The sequence below is a fragment of the Phaenicophaeus curvirostris genome, chromosome 2 (genome assembly GCF_032191515.1).
Source record: "Phaenicophaeus curvirostris isolate KB17595 chromosome 2, BPBGC_Pcur_1.0, whole genome shotgun sequence".
Taxonomy (NCBI): domain Eukaryota; kingdom Metazoa; phylum Chordata; class Aves; order Cuculiformes; family Cuculidae; genus Phaenicophaeus; species Phaenicophaeus curvirostris.
In genome coordinates this window covers 18,256,364-18,280,979 of record NC_091393.1, presented here as the reverse complement: position 1 = coordinate 18,280,979, position 24,616 = coordinate 18,256,364, and positions in this window count along the sequence as shown.

Here is a 24,616-nt window from a genome sequence, read left to right as displayed (position 1 = left end):
ATAAACCACTCTGGAAAAATATGTGATTTCTTAGTGCACTGGTACTCACTTTACTGAGTAAATTTTATTATGTTTTAATTTTTTTCTTATTTCCTTATAGGATGTATTTATATTTATTTTTAACAACCAATACATGAATTCAGGAACATAAAATAAGATTTATTCTGATGTTTATAATAAAAACAGGTAAAAGCAAATAACTCCAGAGAAGGAAGGAGCTGAAGAGATAATGAGCAAGTATGAGTTACATAGCTAAGACATGAGAGTTGTTAAAGACAGAAGACTGAAAGTCTACATCAGGAGGAGGTTAGAGAATCACATTACTATGAGAGGCTAAAGGTGAGTGAAAGTTCAGGATGGAACAAGGATTTATTTGTCCAAAAAAATGTACACCTTATGCTTAAAATGGAACATTTCTGATTAGATTTCCTTTCAGTAAATATCTACGAATTCAAAACTATTCTATCTCCATCTAAAACCATTTCATACACTCTCTGGTGTTACTTTATTCAGTGGTGTTACTTTATTCAGTTCAGCGATGTCGCTTTGTGTGGGAGATCCTATAGTTTTCATCCCTGCTGATGAAACCTACGTGGAACTAATACTACCTGGATTCTGGAGCTTAGTTTTTGTCTCAGGGACTCTTCATATACCAGGAGATAAAACTGTTCTCAAATCTATTGCCAAGCTTTGTATAAATAATTTAGTCTGGACGAAAAATAAGTTAACGAAATTCTTTCAACTGATTAGTCCATCAACATGAACTGCCCTGTGACTTGTAAAACAATATACCCTAGATAGAATCATGACTTGAATCAAGATTTAAAACACTTTCAAGCAGAGAAGAAAAATAAAGCCAAATCCTTTACTTATGTCCTACCTCTGAATGGGCAAGCCACAGAACCATCCCTTTGTTTGCAGTACATTTAAATAAAGCAGTTAATGACATTGATATTAAAAAAAAATGTACCTTTTTAAAAGTCTTTATCTACAGGAATGCTAAGGTCAGAACAAAGAAATTATACTTCTGTATCTCTGGGCAAGGAATTCTGAAATGCACTTTTTCCTAGTTTCTATTTACACAGTACTTCTTGCAAATAATTTTTGAAATATATGATTTTTTCCATAGCTTAGATAGAGAACATGTATTTAGCTTATTGTAGAAGACTCCAGAATGAGAACCAGATACCTAGAACTTTGTCTTTGAGGTAACTAACATCACCAAAGTTAATCCCAATGTGAATCAGAACTACTACCAAATTTTCCACAGGTTTGGTGTATTAAGGATGCTGAATTTGAGGTTTTGGCCCCAATAGGTGGACAAAACAATTGCTCAATATTTACTCAATCAAAACAACCTTAGATTTGCACAAATAACTGACATATCCTAAAAAAAACCACTCTAAGCATACAACACCTATTTTGTGAAAACTGAACACTCCAAATTCTCTGTAGGACAGAGGAAACAAAAAAGCACAAATGCTTTCTGAAGGTATCAAAAGCTCAGCCAGTATTTTAAAACCCAGAAAAAAAAAAGAGTAAAATATGCCAAAATGAACTGTGGAAGTGAAAGATTCCTAACAGTATAGATAAAAGCACAAAAATTCTAGTCATTTTGCTATTTTTAAGTGGAAGAATATTCTTTCTTCATCAATCTCTCATAGTTATTTTAACCAAGTGCTTCAACTAACGTAATGTATCCTGTAATGGTTAATCTTTGAACTATCAGTCTTAGTTTCTGACAATAGGAGCTTTGTTTTCTGTCAATAGGACACAGCTTCAATAACTCTTAAGAACAAGATTAACTAATTCCTAGAAAATAAATATGATTCAACAAATACTGGAAACTCAGAAGTGGAGAATTATTCCAATATTGATATAAACTAAATTTATAGACTAAACGTCTATAAACTAGCTCATGAAATATTAAAAAAATCTGATTTTAGGTCAAACAAGTTTTGTATACTAAGGCCTCATATTACATTCTGAATTGCTGATGACCTCTAAATCTGAGGTCGTATTTTTAATGATTAAGTGATATTACATTTATCTAGCTAGACAGATTTAACTTTATTAGGCAAAAGACTGTAAGATATGTCATAGACGGATGAATATTGGCACAAGACGTCTAATATGAAATATTGTGTAGCTTATGTTACTGTGCATGACAGTGTACAGATCATCATATAATTTATACATAAATATATGCATCAGTATATTCAGAATTGTTCTAGTAGAGTGGCGTTTTTTTTCATGGTCTTCAAAGGGATCCAATTTCCACTGTCCATTTCTGAGGGAACAAGTGTTGCGGTAAAGGATTAATTGAGTTTCTGGTAACTGAATTATTTAAAATGTTTTAACTACATGAAAAGACAAATTTTCCTCCATTAGGTCACTTCATTATTCTAATACAAAACAGTATACCTCTGATGTGCCAATACATGGCTGGAAAGCAGCCTTGCAGAAAAGACCTAGGGGTCCTGGCAGTCACCAGCTTGAACATGAACCAAAAACATGCCCTTAAGGCAGATAAGGTAAATGGTGTCCTGGGATGCATTAGAAGTATTGCCATTAAGTGAAGGTGAACTAATCTTGGGGAAAATTAATTTAATTTATTAGCGATTAAAACAGGTTCTGGTAGTGAGAAGCAAAGACAGATATGAAAACAACATCTTTCCTCCTGGCTCTCCAGAGTTCGACTTCACTCCTTAACTCCCAACTCGTCTAGACCCCACTAAGCAGCACGGGAGGTAGAGGGCATGGTTAGTGTACAGCTCTTTCTGTCACTGCTTCTCTCTCATACCTTTCCGATTCTCCAAAGTGGGCCTGCTCCACTAGCTGTAGTCCCTTCAGAGAAAAGAATTTCTCCAGTGCAGGCTGACCATGAGCTACAACTTTTTCAAGAAACATCCACCTGCTTTGGTGTGGGGTCCTTCACAGTCTGCACTGTGGATATCTAACTTGGCATGGAGAGGTCCTTCTCCTGCTGACACTGGTGTTTTCTCTGCTGTTTCTCAATCTTCTCCATTCTCCTCTTTCTGATATTCCTGTGTTTCCTCAATTTTAGCATTAAGAAATCATACTTTATATTTTAGCATTAAAGCCCGTGCTAAACATCTAATTAACAATGCTTTCCAGAACTGGGCTAAATTGCTGATATTATAAAAATATTTTCTTTCTTTATATTTCACTTTGTCTAAAGCAAAAAGAAAAAGAGTAATCACAAAAAAAAAAAAGACCTTCTCCAAAAATTACAGGATTTTGTTTCCACACATTCAGATTCAAACTATAAGCATATTCTGACAGTCACAGATTTGGGTAACATTTCTGGGGTAGTTATAAGGCTATAATAGTTTCTAATGTTCTTTTGTAATGTTCTGTCCTGGCAGAGATTAATAAAATTAAAGCCACTCTCACTAAGATTTTATTTCTTATATATCGTTAATTCGAACAAAAAGCTGAGTTCTAGGGCCAAATCTTTATTACAGAGACCATCAGTAATTCTACTGGCAAACTTAGACTTGCTTGAAATAATATCAAAATTTTGAGGAATGGGTGTACTGCTTCATAAGGTATGTTTCACATTATCATGGATTAAAATCTCTTGGATTCAGGGCTAACCAATACCGAATTCAGCCAAGAAGACAAGGATAAATACTTGACTACTTTCTTGAGTTTTCAGTGCTTGAAATGTTTATTTGATTTCTTTAATATAAGAGCAAAAATTGCAAATTGCCTATAAAAAAAGAGCTTTTGTTACTTTTATTTCACCTTGAGGTTTAAATTTTTATTCCCATTCTTTTGGTTTACTCTGCATTGCTGTTGAAATGAACAACTATATAAGCCTTAAAAGTATGTTCTTAACATCATCAGAATTATCAAACCATCAGAACAAAGAGGCTTAGATAAAGCCACTAGCTTAACAACAACATAATCAAGCAAAGGGAGATGCTTAGAAAAGTGATTGTTATATTTTGTGTAAGAAGTTAAACAGTGAGAAATGAAATTTCTTTTCTTCACTAGCTGTTTCCAGACTAGTCATTTCTGCAGCAATAAAAAATGAGGAAGGCTTATAGCTAACCCCAGAGAGCCAAATTAAACAATGCTTGTTACAATAAGGTCCACTTTTTTTCTCAACTGGTTTGTTTCTTTTCACTGAATATTATCCTTTAGTCAAAAAGAGCCTTTGCAAGCCTAGCAAGACCTGGCAATTAGGGAGCTGAAATACAGGAGATAGTCTTTCTTGGTAAATAAAGAACTCAAGATACTAAATCAAACAAACCAAAGAAAATGTGTGCTCAGAATCTTAATAGCTATTGTCTGCAGTCCTCACTCATTCCTAGGGAGGGTAGAAGCTTTTCAAATAAAAGGAGTAAATAATGAAGGCATTGATGTCATCTTAAGAGGAGATGGATAACAGAGAATTGGTCTGAAGATGTTCCCTATATGAAAAAATATCCCAAGCAGCTTGACAGAAGAGAAATCTTAAAAGATGTCTTTGTTTGAAAAATATTCATGTCAGGAAACATTCATAGTACCAAAAAGACTAAGGGAAGAAAAGGTGCCAAAACAAAGAGAATTGTTGATTTAGTGTGATATGTGTTTAATATACAACATCTGCTCTTGCCAATCACCCAAATAATTTCAGAAAAAAACATCAAAAAGGTATTCTTTTTCTTGGTTTTATGAGTCTTCCTTCAGATCTTAATTAACAATAATGTTTTCAAGTTTCCAGTTTATTAACAAAAGATCTAAAAAGATCAAGGGAACGCATCAGGGCTTCAACTCTATTTATCAGTGACCTTGTGTTTGAATATTTCAACAGACCTCATCTGATCACAAGCACATCAACAGTTCACAGAGAACACTTTCATCATATATTGATTATAAGTCTATTTTACCTCACCTTATCATGTAAAATATTCAGTGTATTCATAAATTTTTGCAACATGAGTATATTGAAGCACATGCATTTACCTATAACCAAAATCTCTTGCTCTGCATTTATTTGTCACACCTTCCTAGTATAACTATAATTTTCATTGCTTTTCACAAAACACCATATAATCCTGTAAAGCAGGGCATGCACCTACATACCATTTCTTCCTGGGAACATCAGCAGAGCTTTGTTTCCATATGCAAATGACTGAATTTTTGCAGTTCAAAAAAATAAAGGTTTGTCATTTTTTTTTCTGTGATGTGGTCATGGGGAAATAATCAAAGGAAGTTTACTTACTCTTCCCTTCAAAATATGTGAAATATTCATGGAACAAATTAAACAACACATCTCAAATTCAAATTCAAAGTGAGGTCTGATTGATAAAAATTAAGTAATGATGCGTTTACACTCTAAATGAATATGCATTACTTTTGCTAACTACTTTTTTGTTATGCCAAGTTCAATTACATGATTTACAGGACATAAATTACAAAGTCTGGGAACAAAGGAAAGGTAGGAAATTGAACTAGCATATGGCCTGCAAATGTTACACAATTACAACCTTAAATTTCATGATGAAAATATTTAAAAGAGAAAAAAATCAAAACAAACTCAAACACCTTCAACAATGCTTTAGATTATTACTCTTATTTCTACAGTTCATTTCTTCTTTTTGAAAAGTCAGTGATATGAATATAAAATGTCTTGTTGAAAAAACATTGGATCCTCTATCTGGAGAATCACACAATGGGTCCTAATAGAGACTCATATATCTCATTTCTAAATTAAATTTTACATGCTTAAGGTGGAATTCCACTCTAGGTTAAGACATAAACACATGCAAGCTAGGTATTTAAATTCCTGTTACAATCGGTGAGGAGCTAGGACTATATATCTTTGCTTAAACGTAGACAGCTATTATCCTTTTGGTTGAGGCAGTACATCCTTTCCAGCTTCTAGATTTTACACTGAAAAAAATACAAATCTTGTTTAAGTCCTGTGACATATCTGTCAGCCTGCAGAAACATTTTGGGTATAGGGTATTTCACTACATTGGCACTTGAATTCCCTTCTTAGTCTCTTCAGTTAGTGGAGCCTAAAGAGTAGTTTACCTCACTGCATAGATGACACCAAGTGGTTAGTCAGCTAAATGTCTGCCTAGGATCTATCAGCTATTGACAGGCACTTATCTTACCTAAAAGCATGTGTTCACATTTTAGATGCTCTAGGGTGTCTGATGCACTAGCATCAGGTTGACAACTAGGTCACAAGATCCATGGAAAATCCAGGCTGCTCTGAAGCTCTGCAGTGTATGCTAAATAAGTTCATATAGCTTTGCATGCTTCTGTGTGTTTAATCTTCAACTCTGTCCTGACCTCAGTGTTTCACACTCACAAGAACAGACAGCCAACAGAAATTATTTTGGATGACTAAGGATTTCAGCCTTATTGGTAACAGAAGGCTGAACATTTGCTGTAGAACACTATGCAGTATCCATAAACAATATACTGGAATTAAAAACAAAACAAAACAAAACACTTTAATTTGCCTTTAAAACTTGATTAGGAGAATTTCTTAAGAGGAGAAAAGATGGGTCTAAGAGGTGTGATTTTTAAATAAGAATCTTTTTTGAAAGAGCTACTGTCTACACTCTACTTATCTATCAATTTCAATAAGAACTTATGTTCTGAAGTCAATGAAGAAATTTTACTTAAAAAAAAAGTCACCCAAACTAGCAATGAAAAGATGATGAAGCATAAAACAGTATTCAAGAAACATGGTTGAGAGTGACAGGACATGTTAAATAGAATAAACCAGATAAGTATTGACATGCCAGTTTCAGCTACTGCATGAGACCAGTGATAAAAAACTTCTGAAATGTATGACCGAATTGTGTGTATTGGATTAAGATCTTTTTATATCATTATAACGAGACAAGCACTACAGCATACTAATGAAATGGAGCCTTGAAAATTTGACCAACAGTAACTGTTCTTTCCCTTTTCCATGCAAATTCTACTTTAATGCTTATGCACCTCATCTATTTCCAGGGACAATCTCCTTCATCAAAAAGTTGTAGAAGTAGGATCATACTTCAGTTTATAATATGAATTTCATTTAACTGTTCAACAGTGGTAGTGAACATCTGAAGTCCATATTGGCCACACAGTGTCTTTATGTATAAACTACTTTCTTGTTCATAGAATCATTTAGGTTGGAAAAGACCTTGAAGACCAAGGAGTCCAACAATAAACCTAACACTGCCAAGTCCACCATTAAACCATGTCTCTAAGCACCGCATCTACAAAGAGTTGAAAAATATTTTCATTAATCTTTCTCACAGTCCATTAGAATATGTAATATAAAAAGCATGAAGTGATACAAATGTGATGGAATTTTTTTATTTTGAAGCATGTAAGCAAACTACAGCTGAATCAGATGAAAGCAGAATACCATTGTAGAGCAATGATGTAGTATTATTGTGAAGGTATCAAAAGCTAAAGTTATATCTTGTGAACTATATCATTTGCAATTCTAAGACTATTTCATCCTCAAAGGTAAGAGTAAATGGAACAGCAGTGAGGTGCATCTTCCATATGTTTACTGCAAGTATAACAATACGGAAGTGGGGATTGCTGTATTCTTGTATATGACTCAATATTTATAACTTTGGACATGATCACAGAATAAGTTAAGCCAGCAAATGAAGTGCAAGTTTAAACAAGCTGTTAGTCTGATGAATTATACAACAAACAAATCCAAACAAAAAATAAAAAATAACCCAACCATGACAAATAGTTGCAGCCATGTTTTCAGAACTCAAGAAAGGCGTAGAGAAACTTGAAAAAAGGTCAAGATAGAAGATCTTGTAAAACATATAAAATATAGTTAAATGGCTTCTAGAGCTATAAATGAGAAAAAGAATAGAGATGTGAAAACAAATTTATGAAATCATACCTGATTTAGATATGATCATGTTAGTACAATCTCAACAATATGCCAAACTTTAAAGCTGCTTTGAAAGAAAAATAAATACAGAGAAGTTTAATTGGAAGTCTTTAAAATGGCTCATCATATTTAAAATAGGTTATAATTACATATTGGGAAGTATTCCCAAAAAAAAAAAACAACCTAGATGGCAATCTGTAGAATAGGACTGCACACACAATTTAAGAACTATGAAAAAATCCTGAGAACCTTTCGTAATAGAATTGAATATTAGCATGTATTTGGACATAAATATAGTAACATGCCTTCTGCTGAATCTACTTACCAGCTTCAAACATATGTTAAAATAGCCTACACCCCACCTCTCATATCCAAATTCATAATTTGTCTATATGAAACTCAAAGTATGGTGCAGTCAAGGCACTGTAAATATCTGCAATAAAAAAAGGATGAGCATACATAAATACACAAATCAAAATAAGGTTATCCTCAGGATAGAAATGGATCTAGTCAGGATCCTTTCTCCATTCTCTCTTTGTAATTTATTATAATCATCCTGTATGGCAGCATCCAGCAGAGTTTCTATGCTGTACTTAAAGCTGACTTGTGGTTTCCTCCATAGCACTTTTCTTTTTTATTGATTTTATCTTCAGTGTTATATTCATCTTTTCCTAAAATTAAGCACATATATTTTCAGGTTTATGGCTTTCATCCTACATCTCACCCTTCCCACGTTTCCTTCTAAATCACTTTACCAGTGCTTAGCAGTAAAATGGATGTTTATCATAAATTGGCTTAGCATTTACTGTTGCTGGAGCTGCACACAGAGAGAGAGGAGGTGAATGTAGTCTTCACCACAGCTGTTTCAGAGTTAAAAAATGTACAATAAAAAACCTAAAACAGAAATATTTTCTGTTCTCCTCATTTTGATCATATTAATATAGTTAAAGATTTACATCATATGCTTAACACAATTCTGATGTATATGAAGATGCACCTGCCTCCTTTCTAGTGAAACCTAGAATAATTGAAAGATGCGTTTTGATTAGTTTCACTAGGATGATTAAAAATGAAAATAAAACTGAGCAAAAACTTGTGCATAATGAAATCATTATTCAGTGTCTTACCCAAGAAATAAGATGCTTCACATTTGAACTTCTTCTCTGTTCCAGCACTCATTCCAGAAGCGTTTGCCTAACCATGATGCAAAGTGATACTCAAGATTTGAGTATGTCCATTCTTGCTGGTGGAACTAAGCCCATGTGTGACCAAGGAATGGCCAAATATTGGAACATAGGGAGGCAGATAAATGGGAAACTGACTTCATCCTACTAGACAGGTGGAAGTACAAGAACATGTAGGTTCTGAGTGCGAGAATGCTCAAGAAACAGGGTGAAATAAAAACCCTATACAACAACAACAACTACCCCCAAAAGATTACTTAAGAAATAAAGTCAAATATTAGTTGTATTTAATATCATCTGTCAAGAGAACTAAAAAAACTTTCAACACATTGTTTCATGGTTTGTTCTGGAGAATTCTCAAGATTGTATCTAAAGGATTATGCTCAAGACCAACATGCCAGGTTCTCTGTAAGAGATTTCTTGAGAAAGCCAGTGCTATTCAAATAACTTAAACTGACCTTAGGTCCACCAGGAGAGCAACTTGATTTACTCACGACTCAAGTGACCTGAAGTGCTTATTGCAGCACTTTTGTTCAATTCAGGTTGTTAAACTTCTACTCCAGTTTGCCAGACAACTAAATTTCTGAGGTTGGCTGTAGTCAGGGCTCAATGAGTCTCCACTGGCTCATTTCCTATCTCATTGGGATTTTTATGTATCCTGTGTAAAAATACTCTTAAAATATTTTTTTAAAAGATTCACATGCAAGATACCACAGTGGAAAACACACCGGAAAAACAAAACATGCTGGATTTGGGGTGACACACTGTGTGATGTCAGGCAGGCTTAACTTTATTAGACAGTTTTCTCTTAAAAATTAAAATTAATTAAAATACATTTCTATGGCTATACAAATAAATTTAATTTCATGTTGCCAAATGTGCTGTTCTACTTAAATTGTGGATTTCAGGGAATTATTTTTGTACAACTTTTAATAATATTACCCTTAAAACGCAGTAAGATATTGAAGCACTAACATTTTGATGTAATGGATATCCTTAAGTGCTTCACTTCCAACTGCACGTGTCAGACATCTGTTGCTCATTTTTACTCATGGTTTTTCTCTGCAGTACCTAATCTTTACAGACACTGAGTGTTTATGGCAAAGCATCCTCTAACATGGTGCCTAGGCTGCTTGTTACAATCTGTGAATATGTACCTATTAGATATTTCAGACTAAGACAACTGTAATGGAATGATAAACTCCTGCAATGAAAGAAGGCTCGGTGGAAATGGATCAAAATGGAGTAATGTGCCCATGAAGGCCTGGGAATACGTAGAGTATAACTGTCCACAGCTGTTTTAACAAAAGCCAGCTTTAATTTAACACAGAGGGCATCAGCAGGTGACCTTTGTTTTAGATAAAAAGATATGTCAGTTCAGCAGATCAGCTAATGGTGTAAATTTTTCTTCTTGTTTTAATTAAGAGTGCCAATATGTATCCCTGAGTTAGCTGACCAGCATTGTGGGAAGAGTATATTTAGGTCAGCCCAACATAGAGTATAAAACCTGAAAAAACAACAAAAGAATTTCAAATACAGCAAGGGATTTGGTGTTATGTTGTCTCATGTTTTACTTTGTAGCAAGTGAAGACGCACAGTGTTTTCATTGCAAGTATGTTATACTCACAGTATGAGACTGGCAACAGGAATAACATTTGTTTTGAGATTAAACTGTGCATTGCCATTACTGTATTTTGTTGAACGTATCTTATATTTTTACTGTGTTTTCAGTATAAGTTGTATCACTCTGATAAATCAGAAATCTTGTGTAACATCATCTTCAAATAAGTAAATTTGACATTGCACCTTCCATGGAACATCTAAAATCCCTAGGTCAAAAAGATTTGTTCTCTGACAAAGACCTAGAATTATGATCTCACATAACTTAAATGAATCCTTTATGTTAAACTACTCATGGAGGTAGCGTTGTATTCTTCTCTCACTTCAGCTGATTTTTCCTCTGTCTCCATCTTTTTCTGAGTCACGGTATTTTGTGAACAGCAGTGAGCAATCCTGTTAATACTAGCTGTGTTTTGACCTGAACCCAGTGCTCTGTGTGTGTGTGGTCAGACATTAGTAAATTCATAGAATTGGTCTCTTATGGGAGCTATCTCTAACCCTCAAACTACCTGTAAGAGGCGATAGATGGTCAGGATAAAAAAGCCACAAGCTAGAATTTCTTCAAGGCCATAAAACTTTTTAGACATATCAAAATGCTTTTGCTAGAAGTATTACATGATTTAAACAAATAGTTATTCTAAAGGAAGGTTTCCTGCCTTAGTCTCCTGATTTTGGAAACTTTCGCTTTGCCTAGAGTGCTTTTTAGACATCAATATTCTTCAAGGCCCCTGGAATGGGTCTTTTTTTATTATTTTTCACAGTTCATCTACTGACAGTTCATATACTCTGTTGTCTCATAGGTTTTGTGCTTTATTTTGTTTTCCCTGAGTATTACTTAGATCCTTTGTGAGTGATTGTGGTTTTGTTTCTTCCTGACGTGACTATCAACATACCTAACTACCCATTTAATTAAGTAAATTCTACATACTGCTTTGAGAAAAAGAATCAACCTTTACTCATTTGTCCTATTAATAACAGAACATTAGAGCAAAATGTAGTAGAATAATTGGATGCTTATTCTAGTATTCTATCATCATAATACTATGTATTAACCTAGCCTACCAGCAGGAATCTCAAACATGCCTATACTGTGATTTTTACAGTTCTTGAATATTAAAATGATCAGCAAATCTGAACATCTGTGTTTTACAATGAAGTCTGGACATTTTAAAGGGAACTGATTTTCAAAGTCTTTAAAAACTGATTTTAAAAAGTCCTCTCAACTGTCTCAATTATTAATTATGTTGGGCCATATTTTTAAAATTCATATTCTTCTTAGAAATATGTACATAGATATTTGAAAGTGCCTTACACAAAGGAAATCCACATGTCATTGCCAGGTCTGAAAATACATATTGCAATAAATTTCAAAGACTGCTCTGTTAGATACTAGGAAAAGACAAAGATTCAGAATGGGATTAATGTATACCACTTTCCAGTGAACATAATAGAAAAAAATATAATTAAACATCTTTATATTGCTTCTAGAGTACAAAACAAGGTATTCCTGGTTGTATTCAGGAACTGACTTCATGAATATGTACACAAAAAAGATGTGAAAACATTGTGATGAGGTTCACGAATTTTGTTTCATTAATTTTTTACTCATTTAATGTAATGTCAAGTTCCTAACTGAATTTTTAATGCTTTATTGAAAATACAAGAACGCCTTGAGATGAACCACTGCTGTTCAAAGAAAACCCAAGAAATGGAAGAGTCAGGATGAAGTGCCTTATTTTCTTTCCTTTTTCCTTTCAGAGCACGAGAATTTTACCCAAATGTTAACATGTAACTCTGTATTATCTTATTATTATATGATTTATAAAGCTTCCTTGAGAAATATGCAACTAAAACTTCACAGTACAGTTCAGGATTTGATCCTCAGAGATAACAAAGAATGCATAATTTAATTTTAGATCCATGAGTGAAATCATTTTCCTTCTCATTAAAAACAGTTTGTACCTCAACTTACTCATTTATTATTTTTAGTACACAATTACTAAGTAATTCTTAGTTATGTGTACCAAGCTGGACACCTGATAATTGTTTTGTTTTCATGTGATGGGTATTCCAACAGACCTATTTTCTAATACCTATTTATGATGTGCACTCAAGTAGCAGGAGGGATGATAGGAACATGGAATACCTATTTCACTGAACTGCTGCATATAAAAATATATCTTCATTCTGAATAGAAATGAATCATTTAAACCCCAATTTTATACAGAGTTTTTGAAATCCGAATGCATGTGAAACTTGAAAAAAAAAATCAGAAACTTTAATTTCAAAATTGCTTTACTCACATCTGCTCTCTCCACTGGTCAACATATTCATGGCCAGGAGAAAATTATTGTATACACAGTATTGTGTATCTGCTAGGTCCTACCCTGACTGCCCTGGTGGGTAGGATTGTGGGAGCAGGGTTGGGTTTCTTTTATATGTGGCAGTACAGACTGATGACAAATCACTCCAAGGGTAAGCTCAGATCCAGTATTTACTTTGAACACTGCCAGAGTAAAAAAACAGACTTCAATCTGTTCTATATTAACAGTCAAAGTCACGCACAGTCCGCAAGAACTGAGATATGATCAAATCTACCTGAAAAAGCCAAGGAAAAAAAAAAAAAGGTGCAGTAGAATAAGGAGAGAAAATAAGGAACGGATAAGTCAGTAAGAAGGAAGAGATGAAGCAGGTCAAAGGGAAAAATAATTGACACCGTAATGAAATCCAGGGGAGGTTTCCTCAGGAAATGTGGTGCACAGGGCAGATGGCGTGTACACGTGCGCTTTCTGGCAGGGATTATTTATAGAGGAGATCCACCCCCTATTAACATGCAAGGAATAGTCTTGGTGTGGCTGCACTGTTTTTCTGAGTGGAAACTTCTCATATCAGGAGCCAACACCACAGGTGTGTATGTGTGGGGGGAGGAGCAGTGCCTGGTCCCACAAGTCTTCTTTCCTCTGCTGCTGCCAAGATGCACAAAGTGTCCAGGTACATAAAGCCTTGCACCCCCATGACGTCTAAAAGATACAAAATACAAATAAAGAAGTCAATCTTTACAATATATCTTTTCAGCATTTTATCTTGGACTCTGCATTTTCTCAGTTGCTAATCCTACAGAGTTGGTATCAATAATAACAATATGCAATCGAATGAAACCTCACTGAAAGCACCGCTCGCACAGGTGGGAACGTGAGCATATCTATATAGTTTTAAGCATTAGAGGATTCTGATATGTGCCAGGAAAACAGAGACAATAACATTAATGAGATAAGGCTTTTCAAAAAGCTTTGTACTACATCTTCCCTGTTTCAACGGCTTAATGGCTTATGTATATACCTGGTGGAAGGGAGGGGAAGAAACAAACCCAAGACTAAACCCACAGATGAACTCTTAATAGCTTTATATCTGTAGAGCATATTTGGGGCAGGAGGTTGCAAATCAATAGTAACTTGGATAACAATTGACTTTTGATATAGAACATAGCACAAAGATTGGTCTGGGGTGATGGGACCAATGAGGCTATCAGCAGCTTACAACATAAAATAGAAAGCAAAAAAGCAGGGAAAACAGTAGTCCTTTGCAGGAGACACATCTGCAAACATCAAACAATGACAAGCTGACCTGAGGTGGATGTGCTATGCATGAAGTCCAACCCACCAGCCAGGACTGAGACTTCTGACCAGGAGGAGTGAATACCCTGTCTCTCAAAGTCTGCGGTGGGGTCCGGAGGAGACAGGGCCTCGGCTGCTGTGAGTGTGTGGCTCCAAGTGCTATGGCAACACCACTCAGTTTCCCTGTGGTAATAGGGATTGTGGTATATGACAAAGGCCAATTTTTTTTTGAAGAATGAAGCCACTATCTAAAACACAGACTGAGAACTTTAGCTGCTGGGTGAGCAGTCTTCTGCTTAAAAACTTCAACAGCAAAGCAACTGTACCTGCTACAGCTTATCAGGTGCAAAAGTGTCATCAGATAAATGTATCCCTAGTTTACCCAGAAATTGTTACATCAAATAAATTTCTCAAAGATTTTTATGTTTGTCTCTTCCAAATTTTTGTAGCAACTTTGCCCGTTTTTATGTACTCAGTAGTTAGAATGTACCAAAAATAAAAGGCTCTTAGCACACCCATATGCAGGTGGGAGTGACTCAAAAACAATTTCTGAGGCATAGGACAGTGTGCAACCACCTTTTTATGGGGAAAAATGAACCAATTGGATATTGACTAATACTCTCCTCCTTATTCAAGCAGAGCTACTGCACAGAAAGTAACACAAGATTCTTTGTGCAAGAAGGAGAATAAGTTCTGGCTGGTCTGAGAATCAGAAATATTTTTTTACCTATCAGCAAGTTTCTAGGAAGAACTGGTGTGCCATTCTATTTTTTTTGATCTGTTGGAAGATAATCAGAAGCTGCGTGCCTAGTTCTGCACTGTCCAGGAACAAGTCTAGTGGGGGAATTGGAGGAGCATTAGCCTGCCAATGGTAGTAACTCTCCCTACACCTCTGCCACTCACACACAATGATTACAGGAGGTTGCACAGTAGAAATGCAGTGCTGTATTCACATTACAGGATAACTGAGAGCCTTGGGGCAAATTTCATTGCTCAAACAAGTAGGAAGTTTTCAGGATAACAATACAACAAATCAAACTATGCAGCAGGTAGGAACTGATTCTACAAATTATAAAAGCTCAAAAAGTATCAATTCATATCCTACATGTTGTTCAGTTAATTAAATTACCACTTGACATTAAAATAAAATGACATAGTTAATTTCCATCTGACCCATGCCACTGGAAAAATCAGAAGTACAACTACAGAAAGAAAAGCGTTAATTTAGAACTTATATTCCTGCAAGAGGGTGGTTTGTCCTAAAATGAATATATACGATATTAATGTATTCTATCATATTCTGAAGACTAAATGTCTAGTGAAAGTGGACACTGATGGTTCAGATGGAATGAATTGGCAGTGGTAGAATGATCACAGATAGTGAATCCTATCCTCCTTACCCTCTTGTTGTTAGACAATATTTTGTAGGAATTTCATCTGCTTAAACCAGTTTGAGAGCCTTATGCCTGATACTTTGAAGTCTTCAAGGACTCCGGAAGCTTTTCACTGAAGGTGTAAAAGCATTACTGCACTCTAAAATGCTCTCTGGTGTTCCACCTGTCTCATAGGATAGAAGACATACTCTGCTCAAAGTGTGCTTGACTAGAATCACAGAATAACAAAAGTGTTTAGGTTGGAAAAGACCCTTAAGGTTATTAAGTCCAACATTCTTGATTTATATTTTATCTTCACATTATTCTACTAGTATCTAGTGGTATCTACTGTACTTACGGGCACTTTTTTGTGTCTCTCCATGGTTTCTGCTGGCCTATGATTTAGCTGCACTTTTATCGTAAGTCCCAATGTGACCAGAAAACATTGTTGTACAGTTAAAGCGTAATCAACAACTAACTTACTTTCTCTCTCTGTGTTAGTCTCTCATGTACAGAAATTTTCTGACAGTAAATTGTATAGACAGCTGGCTCTTTACCAGTGCAATCCCTAGGCCTCTATTTTGAAGACTGCATGGACTTGGAAATAAGGTGGTAACATTCATCTCCCCTTTACATTGAGTACAAATTAATTGTCATGACATTAGATGAGTTTATGTAGATGCTTCAGGGTAAAGTATGGTTTATGTCATGCTTTCCCATATACCTGTTTGCAGCAGAACTTGTCAGGGAAGCAGCAGGGACCAACTGCTCCCTGGGGTCAAGACTAGGGGTGGCAGGGGCGCCGCAGGTATCTGCCAGAGCAGGTGCTGGCAGCCAGGACCAGTCCCACCACCTAAGCCAGGAGCACCTGAGGGCACTGGGGCAGCTTCAGCCTCCGGCGTCGGGCACCTCTATGGGAACAGGGATGGGCTGTGGCCAGGCAGGGGCATGAGCCCACAGGTAGGATCAGGATCATGACCAATGATGCGAATCGAGGTCAGGCACAGCCCTGAGATGGCTTGGCAGGGCTGTGGGAAACAGGAGAGGTGAGTACCAGGCAAGAGGGTCAGCCCACAGGTTGGGATTAGGGTAAAACAGACCTCAGTTTCTTCAAAGCAACATGGTTTAAGGTATTTTCAGATGGAGCTGAAATAGATATCTGCTCTTTCATGTACTAATTCTTGACTCATCGACAGTTTCCATAAAATGTGTTTACCATGTAAGAGATTCACAGATCTGTGGATAATACTCACAGAATGTGGAAACTGAATTGTCCATCTGTAGGTATTCACATACATCCTAAAATTAGTATCTACTTGCTTTGTAGAGTCCACTTCCTTGAAATACGTCACATTTCAGGCTGTCAATAAAAGGTCATGGTAGCTGTCACTTACTGTTGAGGCCATGTGAATCTTCTGCTTCAATCAGCTCTGTAGGCTCCAAACACCTGGCATTTATCAGCTGTTCTTAACTCCAAGCATTCAAGCTTTTGTAATTTTCTACACGGAATGGATATTTTTTTGTTTGTGTTTTTTTTTAGTCTACTTCAATCCCATATTATTTATTAATATTTTTATAGACCAGTAAATCAGTGTTGTTGGGATTTCTCATGTCTGGCTTTGAAAACTGAGTGAAAGCAAGCAGGTTATTGATCAATTGGTTGCAAATTTTAGCTTGGTTGCAGATACAGTTACTAACTGGCTGACAGCTGCCTTCTGCAAAGCACTTCTGTTTAACCACAGGATCAACTAGAGGCACAGTGAAAATCATGCTTCCTATTTGAAACATTTCCATCTTTGAGCTGTGAATGTGCTTATTTTTTTTCAGAACCTTGACACTGTTGTCCATTTACTGAGTATTTTTGTATTGGATATTAATGCTGTTTTCCTAAGCACTGGTTTCTGATGCATTGGGCACAGCTTAACCTGTTTTATGTTGTTACTTCTTTTGCTTTACCTTCAGCTTGCATATGCATCCTGTAGTACTTTCTGGGTTTATATTTTCCCAGGGTAGATCATTGCTTTGGGAAACATTTTTTCTAGTGTTAAAGAAATAAATCGCAGACATCTCAAATTTGCACATTAGAATATCTTTGGTATTTAAAATGTTACATAAGGTTGAGAGCACTGTAACATATGGATCTGTTCTCTCTTCTAATCCTGTCTTCTACAATCTTGGATGACACATTTAAAAACATACAACCCCCCCCAAATGTGTATGTCTGCAGTGTCTTTCTGCCATGAGTCATAGAATTTATCAAAATGCTTTTATCAAGCATTTCAGTGTCTGAAGGAGGAATTTTTGGTAAGAAGTGCCCTGTGTAATGTGAGAGTTTCTCTATTTCAGTCTTAAATCTCTCAGCCTACATTAAACTATAAAATGTTACTCCTCTTCTCCTTTACATATACTCTTAATGTGGGATGTGAACTTGTAGCTGATTAATCGTGCTTTGTACGTAGGTGTCTGTTATGGAGCCTATATTAATCTGAATAGAAGCTGTTCCACATTTCCACATTTCAAACTTTAAGAAGCTGTCAACCCTCCCTGGAAAGAGCTTCTTGTTCACTGTTTTGTTGGGTTTTTTTCATTCTTTTCTGAAGCAAATAGTAATAAAGTTCTGCCTTTTTTTTGTTTTCATTCCCATTCACCAGTTCTGTAAAACTCATGGTCCTCTGATAGTGCTTCTATGCTTATTCATGGCTATTTTGTTTGTTTGTTTGTTTGTTTTTTTCATAATAATACAGCATTCTCTGTGCTCTACATTTGACCACATTCTTTGTTCTGTTTCCAGAAGATGCTTTGATTGCCCGGGGACTGACTATGCTGAACATTTCTATCTTACTTTAAATGGCATTTACTGAGTAATAAGATAAAAGATTTCTGGATCCTAAAATTAAAAAGTCTCTTTATTAATTGTTTTTATACATATGCCAAATAGTTTCAGGCCTCATAAAAACTGACTGACTTGCTGTTATCCTCTACAAATCATTTTGTAGCCTGCAGGGTTTATCACAACTTCCACAGAGACTGCTGCAGAAAAACCTTTAAACAACATGCCCTAAGCTTCCTAAATCAGTAAGTCTGTAAATCATGATTCACTGTGGCTCAGCATCTTACCTGCTCATTCTGATCTTTCCACTTCTGACCAGTTTTCAGATTCTGCACAATCTTAAGAGGGCTGGGGGCTGAGCCCTTGTCAGACAACACAGGATACCTGGTGCAAAGTTCCCGTTGAGAGCAATATCCCCATTCACTGGCTATGGGATGCATGTCAAAAGGCCAGAGGAGTCAATTTTTCATAGGAAGCTCCTTGACCTCAAATAAGCATCATTTAGACCTGGAATAAGAAGGCAGTGAAATTTATGACAATGAAAATGTTACATTAACCTTCTATCTTTCTGACCCCTTTTTATTCCCTTGAACTACGGACAGTTTCTGAGCTGGATGGTAATTACAATGTCTCACTATTTAATATGACTTGTAAATATCATTAACTCTCCAGCAGTTAGAGATGTTAGCAAAGAAACGTGATTTTCCAAGCTTCTGACCACTGATGAGTCATAATTCAGTATGAGAAGATAGTGATTGTAAAAGTGATGGCAATGCATCTTTTAAATAATAGAGTATCTTTTTGTTTTGATTATTGTTAAAGAAATATGAAAATCAGAATGTGTTTTATGTAGTAACATTTAGAGATAATCTTGGGAGACCAAAATGCACAAGTGAAGTAAATCTTAAGCTATCAAAAGGATAGCAGAGAATTTGTCAGAGCACCAGCCAAGTACCCAGCATGGTTCAAAAAATGCCTGAAACCTCCACAAAACCTAAGTTAATTCAAATTTCATCTTCAAAAATAAAAACATATTTGTAAATCTTCTCACAATTTTCATGTCTAGAATGAGGAATCAGCCACGTGGTATTTTGAAAGCTGTCTTCCACAGGTTCTTTGATACCTTGGGAATGGAGCTTTGCACACTTTATTTCCATCTGCTAAACATTTATCAGGAAAACTTCTTCCCAATTCAGCCTGTGAAGGGATATGGATGAAGTTGGAGAGTACATGATTGAAGTTCATGCTGCTGGAGACTAAGCCCTGACTCCTCTTACTTTGTCTTGGTTTTCCATTTTGTTGTTGTAGGTTTGGAAAATCATTCTGGTGATAAAACCTTATTACACGTACTGCAGAAGAATTAGCAGAAAATAATATCCCTCCAACTGCTGTTGTTACAAAGTAGTAATTCTCCCGTTGCCCTTAGTCTAAAACACTGTTAGAAATGTAGACAGGGTCTTCAATTCTTTTATTCTAGATTTCAGAGACATATTATTCTCTATATTGGTCATCCGCAGTTCTTTCATTCAGCTCTGTGCTAGTGGCACAGTTGAGCCTGCACTCCCTGTACATATTTGAGCATCAATGTATTTTATACTTTATGCTGCAACTGACTACAACCCACAACCTTTTTCCCTCCTAGATGTGTATTTAGTGCTCAAAGAGCTTTTCACAATGATTTACTTGAACAGAGGAGTAATAGACCACATCTTTCAACCTTCTCTCAAATTCTTGCTGCTTGTTGCCAAATGCCTGCAGATATTGCATGTCACGGTTAATATCTTATTAAGAAAACTTTTGTTACATAGCAATGAAAAGCAAAACTTCCAACCCCATAATTCTGCAATGTGAAATGATTAAGACATGATGTGGAGGTGGCAATAAACATCTGACATTCTCTACAGGTACTTCCTCCACCTTATTGGGTGACATGTTTTTCCAGTATCTCATAAGATCTTTATCCATACTGTTTGTTAACTGTGAGAAGAACCTTAAAAATGGAATATTGAGTGGATAATTCTTTTAAAACATCTCACTCTAGCTTATGCTGCCATAAAGTGATAATTATATGGATCCATTAGCATAATCTGTCACAGCCATTAACAATATGAACACCATTATTTTTCTCATGTTTGTGAAGTTTAGTAGAAAGGCTTTGCAACTTGCATGAAAAGTTGCGATGACTGCAGACTTGCAACTATATCACATGAACTGCAGTATGTGGGCCACTTCAGATTTTTAATCAAGATGTTATATCCCCTTTAGTTCAATCTCTGTCCTCAGCAGAATAAATTAGAACTTAGCTACTAGCACAGACAAGACAGATGTGAACTTTTTCTGTCCAACAGACAATTCTGTTTTAAAAAAACTCTCCCTTTTTAATTTACACATATTGAGGTCTTTTCAGCATCTGAAGGACATAGATATCCTCTTCAAAATATCTAACACACTGATTATGGAAGAATAAGTGGTGCAAGTTACTTTTTAATTTACCTGGATATAATGAAACAGATGAAAGTGTACCTCTTATATGCCATATGTTATCTAATCTCCAGGTTAGTGAACAACTAGATGGAATTATGCTTGTCTTTACTGATAACAACATTCCACTAGGTATGAATAATAAAATACTCAATACTTGAGAAAGAAGAGATTCTATAGCCTCGAAGTTAGAACACTTAAGTAAAATTGAGTTTTCCATCCTTGATTCAAAAAAACCACAATCTATTTTCTGGAGAAAAATAACTCAATATGAGAGGCTGAGATTAACCATTTAGAGCTAGTTCATGTTCATTGATTATTAGACACTAAGTCAGAATAATATCAATATAAGATTAGAAATTCTGCTACCTGTATCTTGTATGAGGATATAGATAGATTGATATCATGAGTTTTCTAGAATTAATAAAGATCTATTCTTCTGGGCTTTTGATTACAAGTTCAATTCTAGAGTTGAGAAAAAAATCTAAATAAAAAATATTGAAAACAAAAATTACAGTATCTCAGTAAAAATGTTTAAGAGACAGTCATCTTAAATTCAACACCACTGCAAATATCTGACTATCATCATGATGGTTTGAGTCATTATATATGTCCCTTCTAGCACTAGTAAAAAACTTTATTGAGGCTCTCAAGGTAACAGATTACAAATAAGTTTGGTTTTGCACAAAAATCTAATAAATAAAAAATTACCATATTGGGACAATGACAACTGTTATTGCAAAGTTTTGAAAAGATGTGGGATTTTTTGTTGTTGTTGTCTTCCCCTGCCCCAAGACAACAGTAAGGCCAATGTAGATCAACTTGACGAGTGATTTGCAGTTTCAGGAGAGAAATAACTGTCTTCCAGTGAGCACTGGCAGATGAGAAGACAATTTTTCCACAAGGATTTTGGATAGAGTTCATGGAAAGTTTCTGACATATGTTCCCACAGAGGTTTTGGGTTTGATAATCTGATTTAAAAAAAAATTAAAAAAATAAATTCATGATTGACTTCAGTTACAAGTTCATGGAGTGACGTATCAAAAAGTATGTAGGAAATAATAGGACTTAAGGCCTTCTTACTAAAAAAATTTAAGTATTCCTGTACTCATATATGCAAACATAAGCACAATGATGATCTCATTTTCTGAACATGAGTTAACCTGAACGTCATGGGAAAGGAGTTCAGGCACAGGAAGATTCTATTTGTCAAGTTTTCTACTGTAAAGGGGATTGAAGGAAAAATTAACAAGAAATTGTGTTCACTATTACTCTGAATGAGACTTATAAAAATGAAGACAGGAACATATAAAAAACCTTTGTCTTTGTGTAGCATTAAGCCAAGCTCTGAGTTCAGGTGAATGAGACAGTTGCCTTTGGAACAGACTGTTGAGGCAACAAAAACATTGCCTGCTTGCTCCTATCAGATACCAAGAAAAGATTTCCCTCTGTTGTCTACAAACTATGTAAGCCTAAAGGTACTTTGACTGACATCTCCTGATGAAAGAATGGGAAAGAGGTGTGATCCGTTCCAACAACGCTGTCTAATACACACATCTCCTCTCCAGTGGCCACAGAGCAAGTTAAGGCTCCAAGATACGTCCTGTCTTCAACCTTCACCTTCTTGTGGCAAGAGAAGGCTGGTTCTAAATCAACGGCATCAAGCTCTGCCAGGGGAGGTTCAGACTGGACAATAGAAAAAAAAAAAAAATCACAAAATCACAGAAAGCATCATTGGGTACTTGAACAGGCTGCCCAGGGAGTGGGTGGTTGAGTCACCATTTAAAAGATGGGTGGATGAGGTGCTCAGGGAGATGGTTTAGTGGTTGATAGGAATAGTTAGACTCAATGATCCTGGAAGTTTTTTTCAACCTAGTGATTCTGTGATTCTGTGATTCAGGAGGCTTGAACTAATTTTCTGAAGTACTTATTAAAGAAAAACAAATATGAGATATGTGTTGATATGTGTTTAATATTATAACCCCAGGTTTAACAACAGACAGTAATCTAATCCAAGAAATTATATAGGTACGCTGAACACTCTAGATATGAAATATCTAAAGTAGCAAGCCTCACCTTCTTGGATTTGATTAAATTGTCTTAAAATGTCTGAAATAAAACCCAAGTCTGCCAGTTATTCTTTATTTTAGAACTTATATACATGTCACACAGACTGTCCAGCAGCAGGTCTGTCTTGAGAAGTTATAGATAACCTGATAAAAATACTTTAAATATCCAAATTCTAGCATTCTGCAGGCTTGGGTGAAATCAGGCAACATTTCCACTAGTATGAAACCTTTTCTTAAATGCAAAATCAGAACTATCAGCTATGATATCTACAGCACCTGAGCCTGAAGATTTCTTCTGGAATTCACCTTTTTCAGGCAGGAAGCAGATGGAATGATCTTTTTGCATTCAATACATTTTCTAACATGTAGCAACACAACTTCTAACACGTAGCAATACAACTTCTAACACGTAGCAATACAACATTCCCGACACTTACACGGTTCTAGAATTGCATTTCTTTACTGATAGGTTTTTGAAATATCACATATCTTGAAAAAAAAAATAACATAGTTAGACAATAATACAGCTTATTACCTTATTTAATTTTGGTTATCTTGTTCTATCGGGTTTTTTGATCCACACTAGATACTTTGTCATCACAAAATGACAAAATGTAACTTAATTTTCCAGGTAGTTGTAATCTCTTTCATTGCCTTAATGTCATACTAATTCTTTACTTTTTACAAAGTTTGGAGAAAATCACATCTGGATCAAGCAGGAAATATTGATATGCAAAAATCATTTGGCTTTATTGTTTTAAAAAATGTATTTAATTATAAATAAGCTAAACAAGATACACACGCACATATGCACTCATAAATTAGGTATGCATGAGTGATAAGAATGGTTCAGCAGCCCACAGAGCAGTATTTGTTCCATAATGTGATTCATAGAATCACAGAATCATTGCTGCAGCTCAGGTGCAAACCTTATCTAATTTCATCAAGAATTGGAAAACAGATCTTATTTCAGTAAATATGATGTATTTCAAAATGTAGTTCAAAATCATAGAATCACAGAATAACCAGGTTGGAAGAGACCCGCCGGATCATCGAGTCCAACCATTCAATGATATCAAATGATATCAAATATGTCCATGAATTTTGTGTAGAAAACACTCATCAAAATTTTGATAAGTTTATTAAAACATATTCTATTCTTAAATGTATTCAGATATGTATGTTTCCTAAACCAAGAATATAAGCTAGGGATCACACTCACTGGTATCTTCAGAAAAAAGTGACATTTTTCCCAAGAGATAATTTACCTTAGATTTCTCCTTATGTTTTGTTCCAACAAACTTTATTTTTTTATGAAACCTGTATCAGTTATAAATAATCATAAACAATTCAGATAGCTATCTCTGGGCTAAATTTGACAGTTGTGTACGCAATGTTGTATGTGTGCTAGTGGAAACAGATTAACCCAAAAATTTAAGGTTTGGTAAAGGGTATATTGTAAATCAGCCCAGCCTTCCTGGATTGCATACAGTAGAGGCAGTTTTTTATGACTGGAGGCAAAAGAAAAAAAAGGTATAGCAGAAATGGCACTAAATT